Source organism: Cupressus sempervirens, chromosome 6, assembly GCF_028749045.1.
Source record: "Cupressus sempervirens isolate cs-2001-9-10 chromosome 6, ASM2874904v1, whole genome shotgun sequence".
Taxonomy (NCBI): domain Eukaryota; kingdom Viridiplantae; phylum Streptophyta; class Pinopsida; order Cupressales; family Cupressaceae; genus Cupressus; species Cupressus sempervirens.
This window is the reverse complement of record NC_143123.1, coordinates 175,245,207-175,261,718: the sequence shown is the minus strand read 5'-3', so window position 1 is coordinate 175,261,718 and position 16,512 is coordinate 175,245,207.

Here is a 16,512-nt window from a genome sequence, read left to right as displayed (position 1 = left end):
ATAGGAACAAAGTGTCTCAATTATGGCTACAAAGTTTGATCACTTTTGATGATATACCTTATGATGGGTATTCCCTATTAAGATCTTACAAGACTGACAAGCCTACATTGATTAAAGTACTTTTACCTTACAATAATGTGAGCACTTTTTAACATATTTACATAGGCCTATTAGGAAATTTCTATTAAGAGATTCACCTTCAGTTCACATACATACAATTATCCAAATTCACAACAACATATTCTAGCTTGGAATCATGCTTAAATAGCCATATTAGAAGTTTCTAGACCTCAAGTAATAATCCGGATTCGTTCTTTTTGTTGCTTACTCCATCAAACTTTCTAATTGGTTGATCATACAACATAGGGATTATGTGTTGGAATAATCAAATGGGAAGAATACTTTTGAGAGGGGGGTGAATCAGAAGTAATACATTTTTTTTTCATTAAATTTTTTAACTGAAAGTAAACTTCATGCATGTAAACATATCAAATAAGCATAAAGTAAGCACATACATCAAAAACACATAACACCAAATTTGGTAACCCAAAAACCCTCCAAAAATGAGAAGGTAAAACTGGGGTGAGGATGATACCCACAAAATCACTGTAGCAATAATGTTTGACCACTTTTGATGGTCTGCCCTAGTAAAGGCTTTACACTATGTCAATAGTGACTTGGTTAAAGGATTTACAAACACTTTACATGAAGTGTCACCCTATTAAAGGATTTATATCACCTCTTCAAAGGATCTACAACCTAGCTATTAAGGTAACCTATCAACATAGGATTTTCCTTCTAATACAATTGCTAGAGAGTATTAGACTAATAAATCTGATAGCTTACAATCCTTGATTGTTGAATTTGGGCACTTGATATGCTCTCTCTGATCTTGATCCTCTAAGATTTGATATCTGTCTGATGTTCTAATACTTTTTTCTTCATCAATTGGATGCTGCAATACTACTCTGTTCCTCTAAGTCTTTTCACTCTTCCCACTAAATTTCACTATAGTTTTCCCATGCATTTCTCTCATCCATGCATACAATGGGGTTTCATCCTCCTTTTAAGGATTTCAAAGGCTTAGGGTTAGGTATGGATCTACGATCCATATTGAATCTTTAATTCCCACTTATTCTTTGCACTTTTCTTATTGGTTGCATGCCTTCTCCATTTTTCTTATTAGCTACATGTTGATTGCATAGGAAATGTAAAAGATTCATTCTTATCTTTAATATCCTTCGAGATTCTTCTATGTCACCCCAAAAATAGTTTGCATCTAAGTTTGTGAAGGCACAAACTTATATGATGATCTTGTGTTACTAAGCACATGTTGGATTATTGGTGCTCAACACATGTATGATTCTAGCTTACTTGGCACATGTTACATTCTGACTTGCTCGGCATCAACTATGACTTGGCACCTATATCATGCTTGGCACTTGAAGTCACTCGAAACCTATAGAAATTCTGGCTCACCACATACTATAGCTCAACATATATAGTGTACTCAACTTCTATATGAAAATTGGTTAAGTGTGTTGACACTTACTTGTCAAAACTAATCTGAGACCAACAATCTCCCCCTTTGACATGAGTATCAAAAACACTTAACTAAGCATTATTTATCTAACCTTATGAGTACATTATCCAATCTGTTCAACATATATACAAAATTTCAAAAAATTGTTCAAAATTTTGTAAGGAACAATATACCTTAAAAATTTTATAACTCCCCCTGAGTTGATTGTGCCATTTCATTCCTGTAACCAAAATTCCTGTGCTGATGTATCTGATACCCTTTTCCTGTGCCCTATTTCTATACTCTATACCTGTGTTACCTTCCATACAATTCCCAAAACATTGTATCTCCCTAACACTATGTCTTATCTCTTATCTCCCCTTTTTGGCTATCTACAATCTTTCCCCTTTATTCTCCAAAAGAAAGAATGAAAGAATTTAATCACTAAAATACTTAGTATTCTCCCCCTTTATTTTATTTCTCCCCCTTTTTGACACTTATGTCAAAGGTTGCTAAGGAGTAATACCATATTTTGCCAAAAATGTACTATTGACCTCCATTATCATTTTAAGAGTTCCATCCCAATTCTCCAAAGCAATTTCTAGTGACTTATGCTGGATAGCAGTCTTTGTAGCAAGATGTACAAGTCCATCTAATGTAGAAAGATTAGGATCTTTCTTTAAAATAGTTTCAACATAGACTTTCTCTTTATGGAATATTTCCAAATGTGGGGTTATGGAAGATTGAATCTGCATTAATTTGGCCTTTATATTGGTCTCTTCACTTGTGAGTGCAACTAACTCCTTTTTGGTGTGAAGCGATTAGGTAAAATGCTTCTCACTTTGAGTTGAATCTCTTGGTAGTTACAAGCTAGAAATCTTTATAATTCTCTCCAAGCTTAGTATTCTTTGGCTTCTCTCTTGTGTGAAATTGGAAAAATCACATAGCTTGATGTACAATGAGAAGATATTCTCAAGTATAGTTTTGACCTTTTCAATAGTCTTGGCCAATTCAACTTGTTGAAGTGTTATGTCACTAGATATTTTCTCATTTACTTTTCCTTGAAACTTCCTTTCAGACCATTTCATGAGTTTCACATTTGTCTCCTGGTCTTCACTTGTCACCTGGTCGACAATATTTGACAATTGTTCCATTATAGGCTTTGTCTCATCTGGTGACTGCAAGCTGAAGGCATCCATAAAGATGTCCTTAATCTCATGCAATGCTTTCTTATGTTTATACTCCTTCTTGAGTATTTCTTTCCTCTTTCTCCTATTCAATGCATCCTGCATCTCTATGATCTACTCAATGCTTATTGTCTTGGAGTCATAGGTAGGTATGACAATTTATTCATTTAACTCAGGGTCTCCATAGTGAAGTTGAGCTCGAACCTGGTGTAGAGATTTGCAAAGGTATGACATTAGTGCTTGGCTTCTGAAGAGTTTTTGTAGGAGTGCTTATTTTTGGTAACTCTACCAATGTTTGTATTGTGGCTTGCTCCTCTTCTTTTGATTTGTCCTCATTTTCCTCATTTTTTCTCCCTTGATCAATCACAATAATTTGAGGTGTACCTATTGACTATACAGTAGGATCAGATGTAGCAATCTATCCTATTTGCTTTGTGTGTTTCACTACCTCTATACTTGGTTTTTGCAATGTGGTATCAACTATTGCAATTGGTGGTGGAAGCATTAAAATTTGAGTACTAGTAGCTATAGATACAGAAGGTGGTTCTTGTGGATTCACCTTGTCTCTAATTGGATTTGCCACTACTTTTTCTAACTCATCCAGACTCACCAATATAGGATTTGTGCATAATTGTGCTTGTAGAGTTGATTGGTGAAGGATCTTCTTGAGATCCTCTGTAATCAGTGGATTGATGTTCTAACATGATTTATCAGTAATGTCCTTTACAGTTATAGTTTTTGTAGGTGTGTTGGTTACATGAGGAGGGCTAGGGGGTGGCAATTGTGTGTCTTGCACACTATGGTCTTCTTGCTATTGTTTTTGATCAATTGTTGCCATTTTATCTCTTTTTTGTGTTTCCTCCTCTTCTCCTTTTTCTTTTTCCTCTTCATCTTTCTTCTCTTCTTCTTTCTTTTCTTCTTTTGTCTTCTCTTCTTCTCATTTTCTTGTTTCCTCTTCTTCTATTTTGTCTTCTTTCTCCTTCTCACTGGCCTTTGCCTTATTTGCTTTTGTACCCTCCTGTTCTCATTTTTCATCCTTGTCATCATTCAATTTGTATATTGAATTCCACAATTTTGTGGACTTATTTATTATATCTTCAATTCTATTTTGTAGGATGCTAAAGGCTCTATAATTTGGTGCAAATTTTCCATCAACTAAGATGCAGATGTCATTGACATGTTGTTCCACTAGGGAAATTAGTATTCTCAATCTTCAAAGTAGCTTGTCATTTGTGCTTCAAAGTTGTCACCCATTTGTTCAATATACTTATTGATTTGAGTAATTACAAATTCATTTGATTTCTAGTTCACTTTACCAATTGAGGGAAATTCTTCCAAAACATAGAAGAATATGCAGACAAGGACTGAACCAAACTTGCACTAAGCTCCTTTAGATCTTTTGATTGCTCCTAGGTTCTCATTTATCTGCTGCAACATCAGTTCTACTAGATCATATGTATGATCTTTCTTAACAAGTTTATAGGTTACATCCACAACAATACATGGTACACTATTTAGTCTACTAGATTGATAGAACTTGTGAGGAATGACTCTCACTACAAAATCTAGAAGGGGATCTATGATAGTGTCAATTGTCATGCCCCTTTTATTCCATTTGGCCCCTATGTTTCTTTCAATGGCCTCTTTTGAGTCATTTCTTAGGGTCTTATTGTGATCTAGGGTTGGAAAACTCGTAACCCTATGCACTATCCTCTTTTTTATTTTAATTGGTCCTCCTTCCAACCACAAACATCCATCATGAATTTGGCTTAAGACAATCTATATGCACTCAGTCTTGAAAACTATGGGGAAAACTAGGGCACTGGTTAAACCCTTTTTCTCAATAATTTTGAATTCATCCTTCAATATTCTATTATCACACAGTTTATCATATGCTTGAAAAATTTCCAAGTCTCCTATTGCACCTATCTTGCAATTGTAACACTTCCTGATATCTTGTACCATAACAACTTTTGGTGGAATAATGGACAATGCATCGACAGGGTCGATTTTATAGGTGACTTCTGGGATTGGCCTAAACTTGGGTTTTTTGACCTCATTACTAACTAACTAGACCTCATGACCTTCATTATCCTTTGGGTTCTTAGAACTAGAAGCCATTTTTCTGATCTAGGGTTTTAAAAAATTTAAACTTTAACACTGCGCAACTTGGCACTTAAAGAATACATTAGATCGACAAAATTTGTGCTTGATCACTATTGAAATCTATGTAAAAGCTTTTAATGCTTCTCTTCAATCACTTTTGTGCTCTTCTCATTCTTTCTCTTTGTTTGAATGATGAGAAATGATCAAAAATTTGACCTTATACTCTTTATGAACCTAGCATTAAATGCTTTGTGCATACAACTGTGCACTTGGCTCTTGAAGATTTCAACATAACTCAGCTTCCATTGGTTTTCCATTACTCGACACTAACTAGATTTCCACTTCACTTGACTTCCATTGATATTTCTCAACTCGACACTAATTATCAACTCAGTTGCTACTGGCAACTTGACATTCATTGACATTTAGTTTACATCTAAGGACAACTCGGCAATGTTTGCAAAAACTTCAAGTTTTTGACTTGGCATCTTTTCTCATGCTATTTTCTTCTTTGCAGTGCTTGTTTGTCTTGGGAGTGATCTATGATATAACTTTGTATATTAGTCCCACACATCTATCCATGCTTAATTGGATGAGGTGTGATCACTTCACCTGTTGGGTGAAGTGATCTCTTTATTTGATGTCCTAACCTCATTTTTCTTCTTCCAAGTCTTGTTCATTTATCCTCTGAAGTGTTCAAAATCTATCGTCTCTTTTCCTTTGTTGACTTGTGACTTGGGTGCCTTTGACTTTGTTGGAAATTTTTTGCTGATATGACTAGTCTTCAAGCAACTGAAACATGTAGTTTGGCTCAACCATTTGCTGTAGTTCCCTCTGAAATGTGTCCTTATGCAATTTTCAAAAATGTGTCCATATTCTTGATAGTAGTGACAGGTATACTTGGTGTTATATTCCCAATTGTAGTGATGACCATGGTTAGTTTCTCTTGTTGCCTAGTTTAATGTCCACATAGGCTTTGATCTACACTCAAATTCTCTATGTCCATAATTCTTGCAATTGTAGCAATGACCCTCAAATCTTGGTGTTTTAATAGTCCTAGTCCTGCATTCATGTGCTTGATGCCCTTGCTTTTTGGACTTGTGACAATAGCTTGCATTTTTAGGCTTATCATGTTGATGGGTATTCTTGCTCCTACATACATTAGAAGTATGTCCCTTTTTACCACAGAAATGACAAGTAGGTTTGGTATTCTTACCTTTGTTACTCCTTTCTTTTGCAGTCTTGGATGATTCTCCTTGTTCAATGCTGATGTAACCAAGTCTTGAAGTATCATTGCTAGACCTTGGTGATTTCAGTAGCCACTCAAAGTACTTGATAGCCTCATTGGGTTTGTTGAAGCTTTCTACAAATTCCTTCTCTCTTTTCAGGTCATTTTATAGTTGCTCATTCTAAATCTTCAGTGTAGAGATCTCAATGTCCTTCATATTTAGCTCATGATGTGCATTCATCATCTGGCTTAGGGTGTCAAGCTACATGTTTGAGATTCTTTCAAACTCAATTATCTTTTCCTCTAGTATATTGGTAAGATTTCTCTTGTCATCTTCTAGCATAACCTTGTCTTTAATGGCTTTCTTCTTCTGTTCAGTTACTTCACAAAACATTGTGGCTTGTGATTCTTGTTCAATCTTGAGTATTCTGATTTCTTATACTTGAGCTCTATTTTTCTCCATCAATTACGCTATTGCTGCATCAAATTCTTTGGAATCTCCATTGGAAAACACTTTTTTGGTATCAACCTCCTTGTAGTGTGTGTCATTTTCAGCATTGGCTATATCCTTACTTCTTTTTAAGTATTTTCTCAATTCTTCTCTAGCTTCCTCCAAGTTGTGTAGAGCGAGGTGCACATCAATTACCTAATTTTCTATAATCGAAGACTTCCATATTCAGATATTTTCTCTAAGCTATTAGGCTTCTCTTTGTGAGAAACTCAGCTTTGATACCAATTGTTGGAATAATCAAATGGGAAGAATACTTCTGAGGGGGGGGGGGGGGGGGGGGTTGAATCAGAAGTAATACATTTTTTTTCATTAAAACTTTTAACTGAAAGTAAACTTCATGCATGTAAACATATCAAATAAGCATAAAGTAAGCACATGCATCAACAACACATAACGAGAAGGTAAAACTAGGGTGGGGATGATACCCACAAAATCACTAGAGCAATAATGTTTGACCATTTTTGATGGTCTACCTGTTAAAGGCCTGCCCTATTAAAGGCTTTACACTATGTCAATAGTGACCTAGTTAAAGGATTTACAAACACTTTACATGAAGTCTCACCCTGTTAGAGGATTTTTATCACCTCTTCAAAGGATTTACAACCTAGCTGTTAAGCTAACCTATCAACATAGATTTTTCTTCTAATACAATTGCTAGAGAGTATTAGACTAATAAACCTGATAGCTTACAATCCTTGATTACTGAATTCAAGAACTTGATTTGGTCTCTCTAATTTTGATCCTCTGAGATTTGATATATGTTTGATGTTTTGATACTTTTTTTTTTATCAATTGGATGCTATAATACTGCTCTATTCCTCTAAGTCTTTTCACTCTTCCCATTGAATTTCACTATAGTTTTCCCATACACTACTCTCATCCACACATACAATCGAGTTTTGTCCTCCTTTTAAGGATTTTGAAGACTCAGGGTTAGGTATGGATCTATGATCCATATTGAATCTTTAATTCCCACTCATTCCTTACACTTTTCTTATTGGTTGCATGCCTTCTCCATTTTTCATATTGGCTGCATGTTGATTGCATAGGAAATGTAAAAGATTTGTTCTTATCTTTAATATCCTTTAAGATTCTTCTAAGTCAGCCCAAAAATGGTTTCCATCTAAGTTTGTGAAGGCACAAACTTATATGATGATCCTGTGTTACTTGGCACATGCTAGATTACTGGTGCTCGGCATATGCATGATTCTAGCTTGCTCAGCACCTATCGCATTCTGTCTTGCTCGACACATGTATGATTCTAGTTTGCTTGGCACATGTTACATTCTGACTTGCTCAACATCAACTGTGACTCGACACCTATATCATGCTTGGCACCTGAAGTCACTTGACACCTATAGAAGTTCTGGCTCGGCACATACTATAGCTTGGCATATATAGTATACTCAACTTCTATATGAAAATTGGTTAAGTGTGTTGACACTTAGTTGTCAAAACCAATTTGAGACCAATATTATGAGCCATAATTATACATGTAATTACCTCCATGATTAAATCCTCAATAAATAAAACACACTTTCAACACAACAAAAATGGTTTACATATGATTTTACACCATTTCAAACTCAAATACAAAAAAGTGCATTACTTGGCATATATAGCTTATGGAGTTTGGCTCTATTTGTTCTTTCATGTTGTCCCTCGACATGAACTTCACTCATCTATAACTAAATCTTCTAAATTGCTTGGCATCATTTTTGCACTTGAAAACTATAACTACCTTGGCACCAACTGAATATATACACTTCTATACTTTTCTAGCTCAACCTATACAGTGACTCGATCATAGTGATGATCAACCTATTGGACTAACTGCCAATGTTCCCTTTTAGGATTTGTGATATGGCTTAACTGCCTCCCATCTTCTATAATTTTGGTGGTTATATAAGTCATTAATAGATTGATGTTGTGGTGCAATGACAACTCTAGCTTGTAACAAGTGGTATTAGAGCTTGGTCACAGGTTCAAATCTCCTCGGGTTACACTAGGGAGGATTTTTGGACTAACCGCCAATTTTCACCTTCGAGATTCATGACATGGCTTAAATTCTTATTGTGTTCTATAAGTCTAGTGGTTGTATCAAGCATTAATAGGTTGATCTTTTGGTGCAACAACAACTCTAGCTTGTAACATGACCAACATTGCCTAGTAAATGACTAAGTATTTTTCACTAATAGACAAGTTTTCCTTTAGGGTCAACAATTTTCTCCTTTTTCATTAGTGTCAAAAATACTTAGCATTATCAAAAATACATATATAACAAAACTTCAAAAACTAAAACCCTAAAACTATAACTCCCCCTTTGGATGTGCTCCATAACTTAGCTCAAATACTATGCACATTTCTCTATTCCTTGGTAAACAAAAATTTCTCCCTTGCAATGCTTTCTACAATATTATTTCTCCTTTTTTTTTTCATAATTTCCTTGTAATATTGAGATATGGACCATGAATTACACCATACTTAATAAAAAATGGTTTATGTCATTGCATAATGATATCCCTTGTGTTATTCCAATTATTCTTGAGTGTCTCAAGAACATGGCACTCAATCTCCAATCTTGTAGCTAGGCCAACCACATTATCTACAATGAATAAATTCTGATTACTCTGAATCATACTCTTGGTTGTCTTCAAGTATCTTTGCATAACCTCCAAATGAGGTTTCAACAAAGCTTGTATTTTTGAGATTTCTTCTCTTATTTTACAAAACCTTGTATCTTTGTGATTTCTTCTCTTATTTCACACTCTTCCTCCATTATCTCTTCTTTTCTACCTTGCAAGAATCTTAATCTTGAAAAATGTATTGAACTTGAACTTGTGTCCAACGATAGTGTCTCACCACTTTGTTGTAAAACAACATCAAGCTTATCCATTTGGTCTCTTATCTATTTTGTGGATGGGGAGACTTGGAACAACTTATTAAACAATGTATTGGTATTCAAAATTTTTTTTTTCAAAACCATTAACAAGGTTAGAAATTTCAACCTTTTTAACTACAATTTATGGTGTGATTTTCTCCATCACCTTATTCTCAAATCAAATTTCTCCTTCAACCTTCCCCTCTAACCTCTGTATAATCTTTTCTCTTTTTTCTATATGAGGGTCATTTAATTTCTCTAAAATTTGAACTAACTGTTCAATGATTGGGGCATGTTCATTCAAGTTTTAAACATCAATGGTTTCATGAAATATATCCTTGATCTCATGCAATACCTATTTATGTTTGCTTGGCCAAAGAAAGGGATCAAAATCCAATAGCAATGGATTGCTTAATCTAGGATTGGACATCCTGAGTGGTTCTAACCCAACTCATTTGGACTCATTTAATTTTTGAACCAGGGATGTAAACTTGAAATGGTGTCTGCAAAGTATATGCTTCAAACTTCTCTCAACTTAAGAACTACTCTATGGAAATTCAAATGCTTATTCTATAGGAAATCTACACTAAAGCTGAGAATCAAATCTATTTTAACAAAACATGAAAATACAATTGAGAACTACTTCAACTACCTATGCTATAGGAAAAACCCACTAATTTTTCTATCAATGGCTGCAGGAACAATAGAGTCTACTCCAGTTCTACGAAATTAAGGTAAATCCTATACTAACTAATTAGTTCACTCTTTGTGTGGGCCCCCACAAAGAGGTGAAGTAGAACGACTCAGAGATGGAAACCTGAAAACAATAGTAAACATACATACTGATAAATAACAAGATTATATTTAGTACTCAAAAACTCAGAAACTTCTTCTTTCTACTAAAAACAACTAATTAACAAAAAGCTTTTCTAGAACACATACTTCTAGCTATTTAAGCATAAATTGGGAATATAATTCCTATGTTCTAGACTCCATCAACTACCAAAAAAAATGATGAAATTGAATATTAAAACAGATGAATTAACTCTAGTGCTAAATGGAATAGGAATTAAGGAGTTCATGACCCCTAAATTTCCTCCGCTTAAGGCTATCAATTAATGCAAGCAACTGCTTTGACTCTCGCTTTCCTAAAACTAGGTACCAACTATTATGGATGAAATGGTTGGTGATGTGGAAGGTCAATAATGAAATCTACCACCATTTTCTTGGGCTGTTGACTCCACTTAGCTAAGTTGACTTCACCTTTAAGTCTGCAAAATATTAGTGCCTCCAAAGCAATAACATACATCAAGACTAATTCAAAATATGTCATCTAAATTAGTTTACCCTATGTCACATTGCTGCTAGAGAACTACCCAACCTAGCCAAGGAAGAAAAACATCATTCTCACTATTTTGTAATCAAATGACATATCATTTCATAGCATATTCATTTTACTCCTAGAAAGTAATTATGCACACATATGTCTAAAATTATCATAAACATCATGTTCTTAAACATCAAAGTCTTTAGAAAGTTTGCAAATTCAATTGAAAATGAAATGATAAAATAGACCATATTCTGGTCTCATCAATGTTGATGATCTCTCCTCATTTCCTGTTATTTGGTCTTCCTTGCTAATAATTCACATAATTTCTTCATCTAATCATAGGTTAAATTATTAATGTCCCAATTAGGGATCACAATCACTTCATCGAAGGTAACAGGCTTAACTTAAATTTCCATTGAAGGCTTTCTTTTATTTATTTTTATTCTCTTCCCCTTTGATCCTGGGGTACTAGAGCTCAACATTGTCACCTATAGACCTTCACTTTGTACATCTATGCTTAGCCTCTATGTCACCTTGGTCCAAATATGCTCCACATTTTCTATTTTCTCTTTAGTAGTAGTCACTTATTATTTAGTTGCATTCTTCTTTTCCCATTCAACATTGGTAGTGAGTTCATTTGTGGAACTCGGTTGGAAAACCTCATTTTCTCCCTCAATCTGAGGTCCTAGGGCACTTGGTCTCTCACGCATAGTGGAATGATCTACTTGATCATGTTGTCTTCTTTCTTTCTTTTCCTCTTCAATTCTCTCATTAGCATTTCCATCATTCTATTGTTATTTCACTTGTGCATTTTTCTCATCATTAACTGACACATTCTATTGCTTGACATGAATATCACTTACATCTCCTTGACCTTATTATTGACTAACTATGATAGTTCAAACAATAGAGATAATAGGTGTAGATTCTACCTATTGGATGGACTCATGTGCATCAATATTGGGATAATTGTTTACTTACTGGGAGATCACATGATTGGATTCCATCAATTTCTCATGTGTTGGCATATGTACTAACTTAGTCTTCACAAGATCTTCACTTTTTTTCCTCAACTTAGCTATGACATTTTTTTCACACAACACATCTTTATCTAGGCTATTTTTAAGTTCATCATCTACTCCTACAGTTTCATTATGCCATATGATGAATTGTATCAACAAGTTTATCTATGCCATCATTAATATCTTCAATATTGTCTAGTTCTACATGTTTTTGTTCATCTTTTTCTGCCTCATCCTTTTGTTCATCATCAGGAATCAATCCATATATTGTCTTCCGTATCATTTCATTTTCCTCTACAATATTTTCTACATTGTTTTTTAAAATTAGGAAAACCCTCATCTTAGGAACAAATCTATTGTTGAACTCTTTCATGGCTTTTGAAATTTGTTTCTTGTTGAACTTGGGCATCGCTTGGAAAAGTGTACCCTCTCTAATTTTCCTTTCAATTGTTAATGAAAACTTCCATTTTCCATCTACTCTACCATAGAGCTCATTAGGTATCATATTTCCTAGCTCTAATGGTGTATATTTAAAGTTTTCCATCATATCTAATAATGCTTCTTCTACTTTCTTCTTTTCCTCCTTATTCAATTTACCAAATTTATAAAATGGAAAGAGGATAATCATGCACTTTCCCTAATATTTTCACATATCTCATTTTTTTGGGGTTTCTTGTGCATAATGCTCTAAGTTAACTTGTATCCTCACATTTTTTCTATCCTCATCATCATCATCATCTTTTGCAACCACAACTCTTCTTCTTGACTTCTTGACTAGTTTACTTAGCTTAGCCTTATCTAAAGTATCTTTTCTCTTTGTTGAACCCTTACTTTGTTCAAGTTTAGTGATGTTAACTACTCCCTTCTTTTTTGGCTTGACAACTACAATAGTAGTTGCCCTTGTTCTCTGTCTTGTTATTCTTTCGGTATTAGGGGTAGGCATTGAATCTTTCTTCTTTCCTTTACTATCTTGTGGATCAACCACAACTATTTCTTTGCCTTTACCCTTGGCTTCCTCCTCTTCATTTTCCTCTTCTTCTTCTTCCTCGCTAGACAAATCTTTCTCCTTTTCCTTTAGTAATTTTTTATTGTGCCTCTTGCTCGAAACCTTCACCCAATACTCTCTCTAGATTCTATATCATCCACTTTCTCTTCCTCTATAACTTAGGGACCTTAGTCTCCGTCGTGATATTTATTTTGATAGTTTCATATGTGTCGAATGGCTTGACATCCTTGTCAATGGTTCATCCAAAAATGTTTTGATTGGTGCAATTGCTTCATCAATATTAATTTCATAACCTAGTGGCTTCAACCATGCAATTCTAGGTATGACAACTTGGATATAATTCCTATCTGTATCTACTAGAAATAAATATTATCATAGGACTTATCAACTAATGACTTAGGGATTATTGACCTTTCTTCATTTTATGTTTGAACTCATCAAAATAACCATCCAACATTGACTCAAAATTATCCCTAAACTAACTTATAAAATCATTTATTTTTTGGGTGACCAACTTCTTCTTACTCTATGTGACATTGCCTTTGGTAGGAAAAGAATTTTGCACATAAAAGAATATGAAAACTAGTAAAGATCCAAATTTACACATTATATTCTTTGCCTTTCTAATACTCTTCATATTCTCATCCAACTATTGCAATTACAGCTCAATGACATTGTAGATGTGCCCCTTCTTAACAATTTTCCAAGCAACATCAACCAGAACATATGGGGCGATGTCTGGCCAAATTTATTAGTAAAATGTGTGAGCTATAACCCTCACTGCAAAGTTTTTCGTAACATCCTGGATGGTGGAAATCATCATTCCATATTTATTCCACATAGCCATTGTGTTCACTTCAATTACATCCTTGCTTTAACATCTAAAGGTATTCACTCTATGTATTGTAGGGTAACTAGTCACTCAGTGAACAATTTGTTTCATGATCTCCACTAGACTACCCTCTAGTCATAACTTCATTTCATGCACTCAACTTAGAACAATCTTTATCCACTCAATTTTGAAAACCTTTAGGAATTCTATGGCACGATTGAGTCTTTCCTCGGCTATGTGCTTGTGCTCCTCCTTTAGCTTCCCAACAATTCACAATCTATATGCATTTGTTAGTTCAAAATCACATATTTTACCAATCTTACATGTATATCATGATCTCACATCATGAATCATAATAAATCTAGGCTGGATAGATGATAGGTCACCAAATGCACCAACCTTCATCATGATATCTGGAAATGCCTTAAACTTTAGGGGTTTAATAGCTTCATTATGATTCAATTGTACATTACTAACACTTGATGCTTTTCCCCTCTCAAATTTCAAACTGAATTTTATTTATGTATTTAGGGTTTGAAACTTGACTCTGCCTCACTGTGGTATGAACACAACCTTCAAATCACTCTCAATTGCCAATGTCACACTAAAGATCTTCACACCAATTTGCTCAACTTCTCTCTTAATTCTTTCTAACTTTTCTCTGCTTTGAAATCTTGAATACAAGATGTTCAAAAATTATCGATAAAATTCATTATAAGGGTCAAAAATTTAATTGTCATGAATGTTTTTTTACACCTAGTAGGTGCATGATAGTTGTCTTGGGCTTCTCTACAAAACTTGGCAATCATACTTCCTTTAGTCTTCAGCTTAGCTAAAATATAAACTCGATCAATACTAGAAATCTTACTCAGCAACTTGACCCTTTCATCACTCAATGATAATTAACTTAGCAACTCAACTTCCTTATATTACTCAGTTCAAATCTCAAAATTTTCCTAATGCATTTGATCATATGCTCATTTGGACTTTTGTACTTTTAATTTTAGAAACTAATGTATAATTTAGCAATTTAAAATATAGTTCTATACATACCTCTTTATTTAGTTTGAGATGGGGGAATCACCTAATCCATTGGATTAGGTGATCATAATTTCACCATTTGAATTATTTCCTTCATTAGATTTCTTCTTCTAGATTTGACTCATCTGATTTCTTACTTCTTCAACATTAACCTTTTCTTTTCCATTATTTTCTTCATTATTGGATACTAATGTTTGGTTCATATAGTCTCTTCTTAGGTGACCAATCTAATGATAGTTAAAGCATACTAGACCAAAATTTCCTTAGTTTTTTGATCTTCCTCTAAGATGCATCCTTGCACAATTTGTAGCAATGTGCCCATACTTTCCACATTACTAAAAATTGGCCTAAGTATTTTAATCCCACTTTATAGTATTACTTTGCCTAGTTGCTTTGCCTTCACCTTTAGGTGTCCAACTATGTTGTGTACTAGATCTATAATCTTGAGCCTTGTGACCATACTTCTGACATGTGTAACAATAACCTTTAAATCTAGATGTGGATTGTTTCTTACTAGTCTGAAGTCTACATTCATGTGCTTGGTGTCCATTCCTGTTGCAATTGAAATAATTACCATTGAATATAGGCTTAGGATTTGACTTACCAATTTTTCTCCTACAAACATTTATTGTATGGCCAAGTTTTTCACAATGATAGCATGTAGGTTATTTTCTCTTTAGTTATACAGTCCTTTTTTATCCATTCTTTGATGATTCTCCTTCCTCAGTAGATGATATGAACTCAGTATAACCTAATCCAGTAGTGTCATGAGGTATTCTTTGTGCATTGTTCATCAAGTCATCTCATTACCTCTACTGATCTATTCATCCTTTAATGATTTCCTTTCCATTACTCAACACAACTTTTAGTGTATTGTTATAAGATCTAATATTTGCAATATTTTCTACCTTCCTCACAATTTCATTATTATCACTTAATAACTGATTAACCATGTCAAATTGATTGTATTCCAACATTTGTACTTCATTGACCTTTTTATCTAGCTTGGTAGTCATTTGCCTCTTGTCCTCATCAATCATTGCTCTATCTTCTTCTACCTTTTTCTTTTGTTCAATAACTTCACATAGCTTCACTGACTATATTTCTATTGAAAACAAATTGGTACAAGTATGATAAATGTGTTTCAATTATTGTCTTGTCATTGATGTCAAACTTGCTACTTGTTGGTAAGACAATTGCTTATATGATTTAAGTACTATCATTTATTTGATTGATGTAGAGGATTTGATCAAATAAGGTGACAATAACACATAGGGGAAAGGTTGAGTTATGATATGAAAAGGAGTACAAGAATCAGTTAAGACAGTGATATAATAGTGCATTAATAATCTACTTAAAGTTGTAAAGGTTGGTTACTCTGAGTAAGCTTAGAAGAAAAAGTTAAATGAAGTTTTTCTACCAAGCTTGACCAAGTGGATAGTAGGTGTCGAGCAAAGTTAATGCAAGCCAAATAGATAATTAGTCAGAGCTAAGCAAAGTCAATTTTAGTATAAGCTGAGTGAAACAGTGTAAGCAGAGTAAAGTTTAGTTGATGTTGAGCACTAGTAAACTTTAGTTCATGTTGAGTGTTTTGATAATGGATAATAAGAAACACAGTATGTGCTAAGCATCAAAAGATAGTTAATGCCAAGTGTTAGCATTATGAGAAAGATCAAGAATTCAATGAATCTAAGCTGACAAGTTTGATTTCTTAAATTGTGTAAACCATGTGGAAGATAAGATTGATGAGCTGGTGGCATAGAATTCAAGATGAACCATTTCGAGATGAATTCAAAGAGGATTGAAGGAGAAGTTTCTAGAAGGGAATGAAATGAGATAAGGGGTA